Raw genomic sequence first — 18,523 nt, forward strand, 5'->3', positions numbered from 1 at the left:
TGCAGGGGCAGCGAGGGAGTGCAGATCGGCAGCCTTTTCCCAGAACCTAAACAGCACCCCATGGGCTAAGGGGAGAAGCTGGAAGAACAGGGAAAGTGATGAGGACAAAGTCCACAAGGGAAATAAAAGCTTAGCTTTTGATAGACTCAAAACAGGGGAGGGTAAGATGCTTACATTCAAGAATGCACTGGACCCACTCTAAGAAAATATATCTAAAAGTTTGCTAGAGGTATAGCCAGTGGGTAGATTGGTCAGGATGGTTTTCTAGAGGAGAGTTTCTAGCAGGTTTCTGGGGGTCAAAAAGAGGGCTTCAGGGGTAGGGATGGCAGGGAAGAATACTGCGAGGCAGAGCAAATGGAGTAGGGGGCCTATGGCTGGGTTTGCAAACCTGGTTCACCATCAGAAATCCAGCCAATTCCAGGGAGTGAGACAGAGAAATCAAGCTTCCCCAGCTTCTGCTTTCCCCGAACCTCCAGTCTTTCTGTCTGCTGCTCTCCAACACATCCTTCACAGCAGCCTCTTCCTTGAATGTTGCTTCCAAAATGTCAGTGTCATTCCACCAATTGGTATCAATTTGAAAGAAACTGGGACACATGTTGACTGTGTTGATGCTTAAGACACTGTTAGGTGTCAACCAAATCAACTCCTATGGTTTCTTGAACATTTCTCTGATCCCATGTAACCATCGTGAATGTTTACAAGAAAGAATATTGGACGATGTGCATTCTAGCTGCCCTTCACTTCACCTCCCTATCATCTCCTACAAACAGGTGTATCATTGGAGATTGAGTGGACTACTACATCTTAAGGATAAGGAATATTTCACCATAGAGGGGATGAAGAGTGGTGTTACTTCCTCCACCCCACTTTTTCGCAACAAGGCAGGGGTGATATTTTACATTTAAAAATAAAAATATTCTACTTGATCACTTTCAGAAGCTTTTGAGCCATTGATCTGTATTTCACAGCATCTATCTTTCAATACGTCTGGGTTAAGAGTTAGATCTTCTGTGGTGTCTAAAAAGAGTGAGAAATAATGACTTAAGCTCCATAGCATTTTAAGACTAGCTATTTTCTCTTTTTGACTTTTTAAAAAACGCTCTTTTAAGTAGCTCACCTACTGTCTTAGTGAATTAGTGCTTCTATGACAACATATCTGAGACTTAGGGAATTTATAAAGAACAGAAATGTTCGATGTCTGGTGGGGGTCTGATCTCTGCTTCCAAGATGGTGCCTTATTGCTGTGTCCTCTGGAAGCCTGTTTTCTAGCACAGTGGAAAGGTGGAAGGGCCAAGAGGGCCTAGTTAGTTCCTTGCAGCCCTTTTATAACGTCACTAATCCCACCCATGAGAGCTCCGTCTTCATGATTTAATCCTCTCCTAAAGTCCCCACCTTTTAATACCATCACAATGGAATTTAAGTTCTAACATATGAATTTTGGAGAGAGACATACATTCAAACCACAGCACCTACCTAGCATATTTCACAGTGTTCTGTAGCCAAGTTTTAATGATTTGCTGATTGCTGCCAATCTACCACTCTAAGGGATTGGTATCATTACAAGTTTTAACTTTTCCTAAGGCTAGGCTTTCTCAATGGCAATTCAAATGAGATTGGCCGTATCTATGGTCCATAGGTAAGCCAGACCTAGGCTGTGAGATTAAGACATATTGACTAGTTGTTTGGTTTATTTTAGTGGCAAAGCCATGTTTCTCTTCAGGATTGCTGTAGCTGTCTTCTGCACTCAGGAGATGGCAGCTTTGGTCACATACTAACAGAGTCAACTGAATGTGGGACTCAGACTCCGGCACACTCCACTGCATGCATAAATGAGTATTTGGTTATGTATGTCTTAACAACATAGCTTTATGACAGGAGTAAAATCCGCATTGGTAAAGTACTATACTTTTTTTATGGACCCCAAACTGCTGGACTGTTTAGGGTAGAAACATGCAGTCAGATTTGTATTATTTGTTATTTGGGGGATACATACATCATATTACACCTACCTCATGTTGCATTTGGCTTTGATTGGGTAAGATTAAGACCCTGTCTTCTGAAGCTGGGAGGTGACTGTGACGCTTTCTCATGGAACTCTTCTGTAATTTATTGGGTGATATTGGACACTGGACTTAGCATCTCTGGGCCCTGGTTTCCTCAACTCTAAAATGAGGGGAGAGGAGGTAGAGGAAATTGAACTAGATGATAATTAACACCCCTTCAGGCTTTAACCTTCTGTAACACTCCTGAGCACTGGGCAAGGCCAAGTTTTAATTATAGAAATGCCCGTGAGTGCTTTTAGTCATAAGCTTTAGTACCATCCTCTGTGGCTGTGGGTAAAAGTGATCCCTACTGTGGTAGGGGCTTTGGACACATGTCCAGTTGCCTAATTGGAATGTGCAAGACCAAGAAGTACCCAGGACATAGCATAAGAGGCAAGAAGGAAGCTCCTTGAGAGGAGGGGTGATCTGCATCTGAAAAGTTAAGTGCAGCTATATGCAATGAAAAACCTAAAATGACTGTCTTAAAGCAGTGGTTCTTAAAGTGTGGTTCCCTAACCAGTGATATTAGCCTGACTTGGGAGCTCATTTAAGATATAAAATCCCAGGCCTCATAAGAATGATATAATGGACTTTGGAGATTTGTGGGGAAGGGTTGGAGGGGAATGAGGGATAAAAAACCACACATTGGGTACAGTGTACACTGCCCAGTTGATGGGTGCACCAAAATCTCAGAAATTACCACTAAAGAACTTATCTGTGTAACCAAAACCACCTGCTCCCCAAAAACTATTGAAATGAAATAAAATTAAATTAAAAAAGCAAAATATCGGGCCTCTCCACCATAACTGATGAATCAGAAATTGGAGCCCAGAAATCTGTGTTTTAAGAAGTCTTCCAAGTGATTCTGAGGCACACTCAAGTTTGAGAACCATTGTCCTTCTACTGTGGAAAAAGAGGCCTGGAAGAAGGACACCCTGGGCTGACTGAATGTTACCCGGAAACCAAACCACTCAAACCTGCTTTATCAGATTCAGGTCTGAATGACTTCAACTTTCTCCCCCAATAAAATCCACTCTCAAAGCAAAACATTGAATAGCCATCGAGGACATTTAAGATAATTTGGTTCACCTACTGAAAATAATTCCCAAATATGAATTCTAAAAATATTTTGAGCAACAACACATCATTGGGCTAAATGCTTCCTAAGAAGATATACCACTCACATAGATAGACAGTCGGTATATTTATTTGAAAACTAACCTCATTAATTCATGGTCATATATCTTAACAATACAATAGAATTATAAGGCCATATCTTATGATATTTTTGTATCTCCCTCATAACATATCATCACTGAGTAAACTTTCTGTAAATATTGCATTAAACTGATGACTGTTACAGAGACCTAGGCAAGACACAGGTTGGGCAAGATAAAATCAAGAATCAAAATTCTGGATAACCAAATCAGTGCAGATAGCAATTGCAAATGCTTCATAATTTTAAACATTTGGTTCTCAATAATAGATACATATTTTTTCAATATAGTTTTGGTTGTATTGATTTGAGCAGTGGACTGGGAGCTAAGAACCAAATTTTACCCTATCTCTGCCTCTAAACTTAGGCCAGTTACATAATTCACTTTGTATCTCCTTGTCCTTTTCTTATGGGCAAGGAACGCTTACAAATACAGGGATTGGATAAGAAAAACTTAGTCCATGAATGCTTTCTTCTCCTGAGGGAATATGTATGTGGAGCCTGCCTTTAGGAGAGAAAGGGTCAGTAGCACAGTTAAGGCACACCAGGTACTCATCCCTGATTCTACACTTCTTCAGATGAAGTCACTTTCTATTAGGTCAGACATAGTTGTGCACACCCATAATCCCAGCAGTTTGGGAAGCTGAGGTGGGAGAATCACTTAGGCCAGGAGTTCAAGACCAGCGTGGGTAACATATCAAGACCTCATCTCTATAAAATAATGATAATAATAATAATAATAACTTTCCGTTGATCTGTGTGAATCTGTAGGTGGGAGAATCACTGGGTGAGTCTGAGGACAGAGAATGACACAGTGAGTTTTCATTTTTTTTTTTTTTTTTTTTTTTTTTTTTTTGAGACGGAGTCTCGGTCTGTCGCCCGGGCTGGAGTGCAGTGGCCGGATCTCAGCTCACTGCAAGCTCCGCCTCCTGGGTTCACGCCATTCTCCTGCCTCAGCCTCCCGAGTAGCTGGGACTACAGGCGCCCGCCACCTCGCCCGGCTAGTTTTTTTTTTTTTTTTTTTTTGGTATTTTTAGTAGAGACGGGGTTTCACCGTGTTAGCCAGTGATCTCGATCTTCTGACCTCGTGATCCGCCCATCTTGGCCTCCCAAAGTGCTGGGATTACAGGCTTGAGCCACCGCGCCCGGCCGAGTTTTCATTTCTAATTTAGCTAAGAAGTCTTAGTAGCTTAGAACATTGAGGTAACTTCTTTTAATTTTCACACATAGCTCTGGTTTCCAAGAGAGAACATCAATGTTTTTGATCAATTTGTAATTTCAAAGACTAAAAAACCAGGCTTATATGCTCAGGCTCTGTTCTGAGGACCAGACTAGAGGATGCTTGTTTATGCCAGCAGAAACAAAAGCCACTTCTAGATCAGATCTCCTGCTGCTGACAGTCAGATCAAATCAACAGCATTGAATGAGCTTCTTCCAGGGACAGGTACTCCAGAAGACATGAAAGTGGTGTGGTTGATACTGCAGGTTGTCTACTCAGCATTCATTCTCTTATTCCCAATCAACAGAGCTCTTACATCACTGAGGGCAGCAATGTGCCCACTTAAAAACTGCATCTCGTAGATTCCCTTGCACCTATCTGTAGCCTTGTGACTACATTTTGGTCATTGAAATCCAAATGCAAACTTTATACAGATCTCCAGGAAGGCTCTTTAAAGGGAACTGACTCTGCTGAAAGTGTGCCTATTTAGCCTTTTTTTCCATTTATCTTTCTGGCTGCCTGGAATTTTAATGAGGTGTCTGGAGCTTCAGTAGTCATCCAGGACTGTAAGTGTGAAAGCCATGCACTCAGGGTGGTGGAACAGAAGGTTAGAAGGAATCTTAGTCTCTGTATCAATCATATGTTGCCTTCTTCTTCTTCTTCTTCTTCTTTTTTTTTTTGTAGGAGAACAACTTTTTTGTGTTTAAGTCTCAGTTATTTTGGGCATTCCATTATATGCTGCTATACCTAATCCCAGTTAATACAGGTGGTCCCTGTTATTAGTTAGGGACCTTTGTGCCTCTGGTTACTTGTACATTCCAGGGACATGCATCCCTACCACAGAGTTTATCATTTTTCAATCAGAACAATGGAATATGAATCCAAAGGCTGAGACAGAATGACTCAGCAGATATTGAGACTTAAGACTTCCCTATCACCAGTGAAATGGTCACAGAATGTTAGAACTGGAAGGGATGTTAATGATGACTCAGTTTAGTTCCCCCCACCCTACCTGCCTCTCTATATTTCAGAGATGAGGACACTGAAGCCCAGAGACACTAAATGAAGTGTCCCAGATGACTCAATACGTTGTGGGAGAGTTCTGACATAGAATCCATGGGAAAGTATTCTCCTTCCCATCAGTAGAAGACTCTTTCCATCAGTAGAGGGGAGGAGCATGGTCTCACCCAATAAGGACGAAATACTAACATGAGGGCTAGCGTGTTATATAAGGTCTGTGTATCAGGCCTGGTTTCCTGGTGTGTTTTTAAACTAACTCTCAAAGTTAGTTCAGATGAAAACTCTCAAAATGTTTTAGCAATGATTTGTTCATGTATCTTTTATCCTCATTCTATCTCCACTGTTGAGAGGTTATTGCAGTGAGAATTAAAAAAATTTTGACTGACACACAGAAAGTCATATGAAAGTTTTATAGGATTCATATTAAAGCAGATGTCTGGGAATCAGATCTTTCGAATTAGTCTCCAAGTGAATGAGTATGTGGGGTAGGTTCAGATATATGCATTACCCATGGGAAAAAGGGCGTCTACAAAACAAAGTGATTTTGCAGCAAATATATCAAAGAGCCCCATCCTCAGAGGAACAGGTTAGTGGAGTATTAGGAGCTTTAGGGCTAGAGGTGGTGGTAGATAAGAGATGATTATAAGGTAGGTAGAACCAGGAAAATAGAAGAGTATAGGTGGCAGGTGTAGTTTTTGTACAAGTTTCCTATAACTCAAGAGTAAGCATTGATCTTAGCATGGAGGGTCTAAATTTTATTACTATTTTGGTAATGTCTTTTTACCTAATATTAAATCCCATTCAGCTGCTGGTAAAACACAACCTGCTGAATAGGGAGCCCACCCAACTTGAACCTATGAATGCACTCTGAACACCATGTTGTAGAAGGACCTTAATTATAGAGAACATCTACAAGTATCACTTTGTTTACATGTGGTTAGTGATGGCCTTAAAATTCTCTGGGCTCTCGAGTGTCTCCCTGACTACCCACGGCCTAGGACCTGCTGAACCCAAGAGGTTTCTTGCTTCTGCTCCTGTTCCAGGCCTTCTCCAGTTTGGGAAGGTCTCTGATCTTTGATAACAGGTGTCTCTGGAGTCTTCTGCTTTCTCCTTATGACACTAGAGCACTTTCCACATCTTGTCTCTTTTTTCACCATTTCTGTACTTGCTCCTCCTGAAACTCTCCTCACCCTGACCAAAAGCCAGAATGCAGAGCTCCTGATGGTAAATATGCAGTATCCCACAGTACTTCACATTTGCAAGTCTTGGGGAATCTTTTGAAGGTTTGGAGTTGAAGGGTTGTATATACGTATTTTTTCTGTTGCTGATTTATTCTGCAGAGACAGATCAAGTTCAGTATCTGGTACACGTACAATGGAGAATTCAGAAAAATCATCAGGGGTTACTGGGGCTTGGAATGAATGCTTGGACCACTGAATCAACAACTCTGCTTTAAGCATGAAGTGGAGACAGGATTACATAGATAATCTCTTTGTGTTTATCTGGATTTTAGCTGCAGAATGCAGCTAAGGAAATAGGTTTACGCTTGGTTCTTTGGGTCTGAGTGCTCTCTTTGCACATACACAGAAGTTTTTAATTAGCTGCACCAGTCTCAATTGAAGTTGACCATGGATCCCAGTTTATAATTCCAACTAAAGGGGCACATAATAGGTTTATTATTTTATTTTATGTTTAAAAACATACAGTAAAATTTACTTTTTGGGAGTGCAAAGTTCTACGTATTTTAACACATGCATAGTCTTGTAACTACTACTACAAACAGGATACAGAACAATTCCAACACCACAATTCCCTCATGCTACATGGTAGTGTGTGGTTTTTTCTTTTTCTTTCTTTTTTTTTTAAGACAATCTCACTCTGTTGCCCAGGCTGGAGTGCAGTGGTGCGATCTTGGCTCATTGCAACCTCCGCCTCCCGGGTTCAAGCAATTCTCCTGCCTCAGCCTGCCGAGTAGCTGGGGCTATAGGTGTGCACCACCATGCCTGGCTAATGTTTTTGTATTTTTAGTAGAGATGAGGTTTTGCCATGTTGGCCAGGCTGGTCTCCAACACCTGACTTCAAGTGATTCACCCACCTCGGCCTCCCAAAGTTCTGGGATTACAGGCATGAGCCACCACGTTTGGCCCATGGTAGTTTCTTTTAAAAACAGCTTTATTTGAGATATACTTCACATAACAAGGCCAGGCGTGGTGGCTCCGATTGCCTGAACTCAGGAGTCTGAGACCAGCCTGGGCAACATGGTAAAACCCCTTCTCTTAAAAAAAAAAATTAGCCAGGCATAAGGGCACATGCCTGTGGTCCCAGCTACTCAGGAGGCTGAGGTGGGAGGATTACTTGAGCTCGGGAGGCTGAGGCTGCAGTAAGCGGAGATTGTACCACTGCACCCTAGCCTGGGAGATAGAACAAGACCTTGTCTCAAAATAATAATAATAATAATTCACATACCATATAATTCACCCATTTAGAATGTGCAATTTAATAGTTTTTGGTATATTGACAAGTATGTGCAACCATCATCACAGTCAATTTTAGGACATTTTCATCATCACAAAGAGAAACTCTTCATCCTTTAGCTATCAATTACCTATCCTTTCACCCTCCCCCAGGACCTAAGAAACTAGTAGTCTATTTTCTGTCTCTGTAGATTTGCCTGTTCTGGACATTTCATATAAATGAAATTTTATAACAGTCTTTTGTAACTGGCTTCCTTCACTTAACATACTGCCTTCAAGTCTCATCTGTGTTATAGTATATATTACAGCTGCATTCCTTTTTATGACCAAATAATATTCCATTGTGTGGAGATACAGCATATTGTTACTCATTCATGAGTTAACGGACATTTGAATTGTTTCCACCTTTGGCTATAATGCGTAGTACTGCTTTGAAGACTTGTGTACAAGTTTTTGTTTGAAGACCTATTTTTTATTCTCTTGGGTATATACCTAGGAGTAGAATTGTTGGGTAATCGGGTACTTTTATGATTAACTTTGCGAGAAGCTGCCAAACTGTTTTCCACAGTGGCTGCACCGTTTTACATCCCCACCAGCAATGTATCAGGTTTGCAATTTCTCCACATCCTCACCAGCACTTGTTATGATCTGTTTTTGTTTTGTTCTTTTGCTTATAGGCATCCTAGTGGGTGTAAAGTTACATGGTAGTGTTTTGGGTTGTAAGATTCTCACAGACTGGGAAAAAATGTGGAGAGATTTTTGTACTTTTTTTTTTTTTGCCTGCTGCTGATCCAAACAGTAAAACATAAACCTTCAGAATGACAGCAGTAAAAGGGAATGGGAAGAGAAAATACATCAAAGGGAATTGTCAAATAAGCACTGCCAGAGAAAGAGCAGAATGTTATGATAGGAAAATCATGAGTTCAACGTACTTTAGATAAACACATATAATTTGTTCCCATGTGCCAGGCTCTGTGCTAGGTGCCGAGGCCCTAAAACGAGTTAAATAGAACTAAGCCTTCAAAATTCTTATTGTGTGAAGGGAGAGCAGAGAGTAGAGTTCTTTACAGTCTAGGTATCAGAAGGGGCTTCCTGGGGTGGAGGGATGAAAAATACAGAAATTCTCATTAGATAATAAGGGCCTGTAGCACTATATGGGAAAAACCTATGCTGAAATATTTGAGAAATATCCTCCGGATGGCCTACTTTTCTTTGGTCTTTGGGTAACAATCTTGATTAAAGTTTGGTGTCTTTGATTTCCCAGTCAGTAATTGGTGGGTACAATTCTTTCTGGAGGAAAATAAGCCATAACTAAGACCTTTGCAAATATTGCTAACTTTTGCTTATTTGCACTGATTAAAGGGGAACATATAATTCAGGATAGGACCAATCTAAACAGAGTTCATATTTTGCTTTGGAATATGTTTTTTCTCTTGCCTCCCAGATGTTGCTATGTCAGATGTTCTCAGAACTCACAGATCCAACTAAGTTATGAAGCCCTAGGAAACAGGGACTGTAGTATCTCAGGATGATGTACTGGCCTAAGCAGAACAAGTTTCTTTTGACACTGCTTCTTGTTCACACCTTTCCTGTGGTGAGAAATAATAATTTGAGGTTTATATTTTCTGTCTAACTTCTGCTAGACAGGAAGAATCATCCTGAAACCTTTTGATCTATTTTAGATGTGGTAAAAAGACCCAGAGATTATCTTTGCTGCTCATTCCCTCCTGGTACCATAAAAACTTTTTGCCAAATTCATGAGAGGAAAATAAATTCCTTTGATGAGACTCTGTGGCTTTTTAAATAATCACAAATAACTTATTAATTCATGTCCCAAATAACAGCCTAGGTATCATCACAAAATATACCCAAATAGTCAGTAGACTAACTTCCCAATGACTTGTCTCTGGTAGGCCACCAATGGAGAACAGACTCTAATCCCAAATAAAAAATATACCAGTTGGTCAAAGTCAGAGCAGATTCACATAAATACAACAAAACCTGAAATTTATTTGGGCTATTTATGGGGAATTCACAACAACTTTTTATTAAATATTTCCTAAGTTGTAGAAAATAATTGTCCTTAGGTTTCTGGTTTGAATGCCTGATAATAGTAATTTGTAATTAGCACGTGAGTTATATATTGGCTTTCTATTTATTGCCCATAACAATTATCCCAGATTAAATGACCGAAGACAACAACATACATTTATGATCATACATGGTTTCTGGAAGTGAGTTAGCTGAGAGTTTCTGGCTAGGGAACTCTCACGAGGCCTCAGTCATTTGCAAGCTTGACTGGCACTGGAGGATCTGCTTCCAACATAGTACACTTGCGAGGCTGAAAAATGGGTGCCTCAATTCCTCTTCAGGTGGAACTCTCTCTAGGGCTGCTTATAGACAGTTTCTCACAACATGGCAGCTAACTTCTCTCAGAACAAGTGGTCCAAGAGGGCAAGGTAAAAGCAGCAGTATCTTTTATGACCTAGTGTAGGAAGGTAGACATCATCACTTACGCTGTCTTTTATTTGTCACACAGACCGACGCTGGTAGGATATAGGAAAGGACTATACTAGAGCATGAGTACCCAGGAAAGGTGGATCACTGGGAGGCACCTTGGAGGCTGGCTACCACAAGTTGTTAATATATACATTGTAAATGAATCACTTAAAAAAAGAATTGGTTGAAGTACCTCTCTATTCCTGCAATTAGCATCTGAATATTACTGTTAGAAAAATTCCAAATGAGTGAAGCCAGACTATAAAATTATTAGAGTTCTTTTAGGGAGAAAAAGATTTATGATCAGAATCGATGGATCATTATTAGTCTAGGGCGATGCAGGACCACCTGTAATTAGCTTGATTCTTCCTTCTGTTGCCATTGTGAGCATAGAGCACTGGGGTCTTTGTACCTCCCCGGATTCTCTGAAATACATAGCAGGACTTCAACAGCTATTCCATGTCATCTCTTGTGTTATATCCATGAGGCTACTCAGTTTTCTTGTCCCCAGCACTGGTTTCCAACCATTTCCTTCTATAACTGGTTAAGTTCCCTAATGTCATGTCACACCCATGGGTAATCCTCAGATTATGTGCAATTCCCAGACTACTGGCTGTTTTCCCACTCTTTCTGTTTAGTTCAAAGAAACCATTGGAATACCAGTAGGAGAGGAGTTATCACTCAGACAAACTCAACTCGGTTCTAATTTATATAAGTAATTAAAGCACATATATAAATAAGACATTTACAACTTTCACACATTAACCACTGCTAGAAACAAATACTTTAACTCTGAGGTTGAGAGCCTCAGGAAGGACACCAGTTTGGTGAGTCTGAGTTTGAAAACTGGGCTGGCCTCCCAGTTCTTCCAGTTTCATGGCAGGCTTGCAAGTATGTGCCATGACTGGTAAGGTGAGCTGGGTGAGAGAGTATCTGTGTGATCCCTTCCTGTCCATCTAAACAGGTCCAGTTGCGGATATTGACTTGCCACTCCAGAAGTTTCCTCAGCCTGTCCCCTATTGTCCTGTTTCAACTCACTGCTTTTGTTCTTATGTCTCTTTATTCTCCAGCCCTGTTTTCTTTAGATGCTGGTTCCTGCTGTCCACCAGATCCCCGTGATGCAGTGACTGATATAGATGGGCTTGTTGAATTCATTCTCTGGATCTGAGCAATGTTGGCTGAGCCGTGATGAAGTACTCCTATTCATCCAGTATGCTTCACAGTGGGAATCTCTCTGTCTTCATCACCACTGCCCTAGTAGCCTCAGGTGAAGGATCACACACGCTGATGATTGCATCACTGCTTCTAGGGGGAAATAGTAGTAATTTTCCCCTAGAAGTGGTAATGCATTAGTACTTCTAGGGGAAAACAAGTCAATGACCACTAGTTAAGGTCATTCTTGTAACTTTAATTCATAATTATAAGAGTCAACATTTGTTTATTCTGGTCTTTTATTCATTTCTTAAATGAGAGTTTTTAGGTGGTGAGTTTTCTTCTCTCTCATTTAACAAATGAGAAAAACAAGGCTGAGAGAAGTTAAGCCACACAGCCACCAAGGAATAGGGACAGGATTAGAATCTCAGCCTCTGATACTTGGTTTAAGTGGTTTTCATTACGCTACAAATGGCACAGAAAAATGTCAGAGTAGAGGATTTCACAGACCAAAACTAATGAATGGGTGATTTGATGAGAGTGCTTAATGATACACCTTTAAGAGTCATCTTTTGAGAAAAACTGGACTTTTTAAAAAAGAGATGATATGATGGCTTTCACTATGAGGATGTACTAATAGTCTTTGAGCACTAGGAAATGAAGTTCAAGTTAGCAAGGTAAGTTGGGTGGAAGTTTGGTGGCAAAAGTACGAGAATTACAAGGCATTTGGACAGAAGTGTGGTTGCAGTGCTTCATACACATACTTTGAAGTATGAATAGTGATCCAAGTACTGAAAGTGTTTTTACTTCTCAAATATTTATTGCAACCTACTGTAGGTAAGGCATTTGCCTTGACATGTAGCTCCCTGAAGGGTCTATATTTTGTGGAATATTATAGCCTAGAGTGTGCTTTGAGGGCTACTCTAATAAATGTATTGTGAAACATTTTTTTTTTTTTGTATTTAACTTGGGGATGCTGTGGAGAACATTGTAGACCACATCATGCAGTATGCCTTTTAATGACAGAAATATTTTTTAGATCTCCATGTGTCAAAGAGCTTCTAAGAAACTGTAAATCTTCGTACCTGGTGTTTTTCCTTCTTTGACTTTGTCTTATGGTTTGCATCTTCGTGTACTAACTTTATCCTGGCTTCATCTTACAGAATTGCTCAGTTTGTGTTTTGTCTGTACTATGATTTCCCCACCCACATATGTGTATTTTGTTCTACATATTTCTGAAGTGACTCTGAAGTGAATGAATAAATGAATGAGCTTATAAGTTAACCTGGGGAGGCTGGGCACGGTGGCTAACGCCTGTAATCCCAGCACTTTGGGAGGCCAAGGTGGGTGGATCACCTGAGGTCAGGAGTTCGATACCAGCCTGGCCAACATGGTGCAACCTCATCTCTACTAAAAATACAAAAATTAGCCAGGCGTGGTGGCGGGCACCTGTAATTCCAGCTACTCGGGAGGCTGAAGCAGGAGAATTGCTTGAACCTGGGAGGCAGAGGTTGCAGTGAGTTGAGAACACACCACTGCACTCTAGCCTGGGCAACAAGGGTGAAACTCTGTCTCAATCAATAATCAATCAATTAACCTGGGGAGATATGATAACTTTGAAAACATCCAAAAGAAAGTTTTAGCAAACAAATGAGATTTACTCTTGCGTCGTCTTATTTTTTTAGAGACAGAGGCTCCCTCTGTTGCCCAGATTGGTTGGAGTGCAGTGGCTGATCTTGGCTCACTGCAGTCTCAACCTCGTGGGCTCAAGCGTTCCTCCCGCCTCAGGCTACTGAGTAGCTAGGACCACAGGTGTGTGCCATCTCACTTGGCTAATGTTGTGATTTTTTTTTTTTTTTTGTAGAGATGGGAACTTGTTGCCCAGTTGCCCATGGTGGTCTCGAAATCCTGGCCTCTAGCAATCCCCCTTTCTTGGCCTTGCTGTTACTTAATAACACTCTTATGTTTAGAAACAATGTGTTATCAACAAAGGAGTGAGTTCAGATAGAAAAATGAAGAGGTGCCAGCCTGGACCCTAATTTCCCACGGACTGCATTTCCAGTCAGTGGCCCAGAGAGGCCCCACCCAGAAGGCTGGGATTCTGCTCCTGGGAAGCCCCATGGGTCTTGACACAATGATGTCTGAGAAATAGTTGAGCCCTCCTGAAAGACTGGCTAGCTGATCTTGTGACATTACTCAGTATAACTCATCTCTCATGGAGCTTTGTATCTGGAGTGGAGAAGTGTGTGGGGAAGAAGAAGGAGTTCTATCAATAATTTTCTCCAGAGATAGAATAGCATAGACAGTGATTCTCAAATGTGTGGTCCACTATCATCAGCGTCACCCTGGAATGTGCTAGAAAAATAAATCCTCAGGTCCCACCCAGGACTACTGAATCAGAAACTCTGGGAGCAAGGCCCAGCAATCTGTATTTTACCAAGCCTTCCAGATGCTTCTTCCTGCTCTGGTTCCAGAGCTGCTGGGATATAGCAGTTAAGAGATGAACCCTGCAGTCAGACTTCCTTTGCTAGAATCCTGGCACTGTTACTTATATCTTGTATGACTCTAGATAAGTTGCTTGATTTCTTTGTGTCTCAGTTTCCCCACCTGTAAAGTAGAGATAATGATAGTACCACCTTTAGAGAGTTTTTATAAGGATTAGATTAGGGAGTACACTTAGAATAGTGCCTAGCACATAGTAAAAGTTCAATAAATTTTCGCTGTTATTATTGGCAGACATGGTGTCATGGAAGAAGGTGGGGAGTTTCTCTCCCTAGCCACCCTCTTTCCATGAGAACCCCATGAAGCTTTCTAATGCAGCCTTCTCTGAGGAGCAAGTATAGGCTGGAGTTGCTGGGATAGGGCCAGAACTAATGCTCAAAGCCTTATCTGAACACGTCATATACGTTGTCCTAGAGGGAGCCTTAACTTTGGAAAAACTTTGCTCTCCTTAGCATTGGTAAGACTATTTCCTGACCTAAGGGGCAGAAAGTTGATTCCTTGCTGAATTTTGTGGGAGAAACCCTAAGTGTCTAAGAGAATGCAAGGTTATAATGAAATTCCCTGAGACATCTCAAAATTAAAATCATTTACATTTTACTTCAAGTATTTTTAAAAATCTCTTTTGGGGGTCTGGAAGTTGAGTTTTAATGATAGCATACAATGGGGAGAGGGCGGAGAAAGTTGTCCGAGCTGTCTGGGGTGCTGCAGTATGATGGGCTGGCTACACTAACTGCAGCTGCTGTTTGGGGGGATCCCTGGCTGGCTGGGTCCTTGGCCTTCTCTGTAGCTTCCAGTGCTGTCTCCTTTGCCTTCTCCTTGGCTCCTTTAGCTGTCTCAGTAAGTGTTTTGTAAGGGGCCATACTGTGCAGCTTGGCCAAGATGTATTCAAAACCCTTCCCAGTCTTAATCACATTGGTTTTGAATTGGGCGAGACCAAATTCCTGAACAGCTCTGGAGATGGTTAAATAAGCTAAAGGAGACCCAGGCTTTCCAGTGGATTTGGGTCCAGGCGCTGCTGTCAGAGTAAGTGCGTGGTTCCTCCACAACCACAGCCAGATGTCGTTGATGTTCCAGGTGACGTGGTCATGTCTGATTCTGTGGCTTCACAGTAGAGTGTTCCAGGATGGACACCGAGCAGGCGGCACTGGCAGGAAACAGTTGCTCAGCTTAGCGGGGCATCTGCTGGTCTTGGTTAGGGTGCCAGGGCAGGAGCTTCTGCTCAAGCGTCACCACCTCGTGTACTGTGTTTGCTGTAGGGATTTGTGTACCGCTGTCATTAGGCGGCAAACATTTGGTCCCATGACCTCCAGAGCACACCCTGGCCCAGGAAATACTTCACCGTCATCCTGGCTGGGATGGGGTTGGCACCTACTCAGCATCAGAGTGCAGAGGGTGGGGAGTACATGGGGTCAGGCCAGGCTGGGCACCTGCCTCTGACCAGGCCCCATGGCGTGCCCAGGCACCGGCATGGTCAACTTTAATTTATATGTTTGGGGACAGAGTCTGTACAGAACCAAATGGCTATGTGATGTTATAACCCCTCCCAAAGTTTGGAGGTCACTGTTGCAATTTTTAAATGGACCATTTTCCCCAGAGTTGCTATAGACACACGCATCAGCACAGCCTCAGAACCCAGTTTCCAGTTGAGATAGTTGACATGGTGATTTCCCTTCTTCCAAGGTTTGAAACTGTCCCAGGTTGAAATACAGCTTGACTGAATTAAATTGCTGTCAATAAGATTTTTAAGAAACCCACCAAATCAACTGGGGTTTTACTTTTGGCAGCCCCCACAGCCAAACTGACTCATCCATATGGCTGATCTATTAAATAATGCACAAGTAGTTGATGACATGACCAGAAAAAGTGATTTATCTGGGGAAAGATGTTTGGAATTGGAAAGGGCTGGGATTTAAGCTCAGGCGCTCACGGTTCCAGTCTAGCCCTTAATAGACTCAGGGTTCAGGCAGCCACTTTCCTTGCTTTTAGCAGGGTCATTGACTAGAAGGATAGGATAGAGCTGGAGCAGGCTGGGTCAAGGTCTTTCCAGTCAATGTGTATCTTTGGACCCATGCAGGCATGTAGGCTACAGTGTGCAAACTGGTGTTCTGAAGATCAACCCAAGAGCCTTGCATCTCCCTCTCTTTATCTTGCTCCAGGTCTGAGAACCTTTTGAGGCCAAAGAAAATGAATTCTAAAGCTCAGACTTAGATCCAGGAGTCAGTGTGAAAGCATGTGCCATGGAGATGCAGCCCAGAATTCCAGAAATGTGTTCTCTGAGGACCAAGTGCTTTTCTTATCTCAGTATGTTTTCCTCCTATCCCACCCCTCCCACCTGACCATCTCTCCTCATTGAATCTCCCAGTGAATTATCCTGTTGCTTTGACAACAGCTGGAAAGCGGGTGTGGGGGATGGTGAAGTGGAAGACTGGAAATACCACATCACCCTGTGGTAGAACTGCTGCTGAGATCCAGAAGGGAGCGCAGCCAGAATGAGATGTTAGTTTGAGGCTTGGAAACAGCAGCGTGGGATGATTTGCCCTGGAACTGAGGGGCTTCTCTTGCTCCTTTTCCTGATCCTTGGAATCCTCTAGGACTCTGAAAATAAAGGATTGATTTCAGGGGACAGAACTGGTATCTTTCCAAAAGAAAGGCAAGCTGATGGCAAGAGGCTGAAGCCTCCAGTTGTGGTATAATTTACGATGGGGGCTTATCAGCCTGAAGGAAGCAGTTTGGGGCAGCCTGTTTGGGTCTGTCCCCACAGGAATGCTCTGCTCAATCCTCCTGCTACTTGAAAAATGAAGTGTGGTAGACTAGTGGGGAGACCTCGTAATGCTTGGATGATCACACAGATTTGGATGTGGAGCCTGGCTTCAGAGCATAAGAATGGACCCAGGCAATACCACTTAGGGAGTGGAGATAAATAATGGCAATTCACATAAGAAGGTCAAACATCTGACTTCAAATAACATGATTTTTTCTCCAGCTGAATTGTCTAGAGTTGAATGAGGGTCAGATTTGCATTCACGCATCTTTCCTTAGCTCAGCTCATAACTTTCTATGTTTTCTCCCGAGGGGGTATTAAAAACAGAGCTGCTTCACATGAATGTAATGGTTCCCATTCAGAACCCTGTCACGACTTTGTCTTTTCTCTATCATCTTGAAGGGAAAATTATGTTCCATAGTTTCAAGGTCAACTGTGAGCTATTTGGGCTTGGAAATGAAATGAGACCCGTGGAAAGGTTGTCCCTCTCTTCATTCATATTTTGCTGATGTTTAATAAAACTCAGTTATTCTCCAGCCTGGGGTTGGAGGTCAGGCAGCCATAAACAGGCAGCTATAAACCTGTCCAGAAAATTTCATTAGGTAGAATTATTTTTTCTTTTTTTTCCTGCTATAAAAGGAAGTGTGTGTGTGTGTGTATGGTTTTATTTTTATTTTTGGTTTCGTTGTTTTGTTTTAAAATGTTTGCTTTTGCTTTGTGTTTTGTTTCTGTGGCTTTTTAGAGCTGGTCTTATAGCCTGAAGGAGCGCCTGGAAATGAATGTGTAAACAGCGGTGGCCTCTCTGCCTGGCCCTCCACCCTGCTGCTTTAACTTTCAGGCCCAGAAGCTGGAGTACCCAACCTCAGCATTGGGGTTGGTTTTATTCCTGGCTGAGGGAATATCAGGAGGCTAAAGTCAGGAGTGGGATGACTTGCTGCTATCTGGTCATGTTCTGATCTAGTGCCCTCCATCCCAAATCAGACCCTGGTCATAATGATCTGTCTTCAGCCCTCTTCCTGTTTGTCCTCTATGCAGCACTGGCCCTGTTGACCATCACCTGCTCCTCCCTTGGTTTCCAGGCAACCACTTGTTTCCTTGTCTCCTCCCACCTCTTCTCAAGTCTTCCCAGCCTCCTTGGCAGGCTCTCCTTTGCTCTCCCTAAAATGTTGACATTCCCTAGGGCTTTATCATTTGTCATCTTCTCTGGACAATCTTCCTTACACCTGTGACCCTAATCACCAAGTCTAGGATACTGGCTTCCAACCATTGCTACTGAACTGCAGCTATAAGTTTCCAGGCTTTCTGGTCATATCAACTGGTATGCTCTTTAGTAGCTGAAACTTAATACATTTCAACATGAACTCATTAACTTCTCTCTTGTCTTAGTGCCTTTGAGCATCTATGACAAATTATCATAGGCTGGATAGCTTATAAACAATAGAAATTTATTTCTTACTCTTCTGGAGGCTGGGAGGTCTTAGATCAAAGTGCTGGGAAATTTGGTGTCTGGTGAGACTTGCTTCCTGGTGTATAAATGACTGTCTTCTCACTGTGTCCTCATGTGGCAGAAAGGGCAAAGATGCTCTCCCGGGTGGTTTTTTTTTTTTTTTTTTTTTTTAAATAAGGGCACTAATTCCA

At 42.1% G+C, this 18,523-nt stretch overlaps 1 long non-coding RNA gene across 1 annotated transcript in view; it reads left to right on the forward strand.

Annotated features, from left to right (window-relative positions):
* LOC108538382 (uncharacterized) overlaps positions 1-18,523 on the forward strand; it is a 62,546-nt gene that overhangs the window by 31,734 nt on the left and 12,289 nt on the right. The window contains exon 3 of the long non-coding RNA XR_001888058.1: positions 11,541-11,737. This is a non-coding gene — a long non-coding RNA (uncharacterized LOC108538382). The remainder of the gene's footprint in view (positions 1-11,540; positions 11,738-18,523) is intronic.

Source organism: Rhinopithecus bieti, unplaced genomic scaffold, assembly GCF_001698545.2.
Source record: "Rhinopithecus bieti isolate Rb0 unplaced genomic scaffold, ASM169854v2 scaffold_15436, whole genome shotgun sequence".
Classification (NCBI taxonomy): domain Eukaryota; kingdom Metazoa; phylum Chordata; class Mammalia; order Primates; family Cercopithecidae; genus Rhinopithecus; species Rhinopithecus bieti.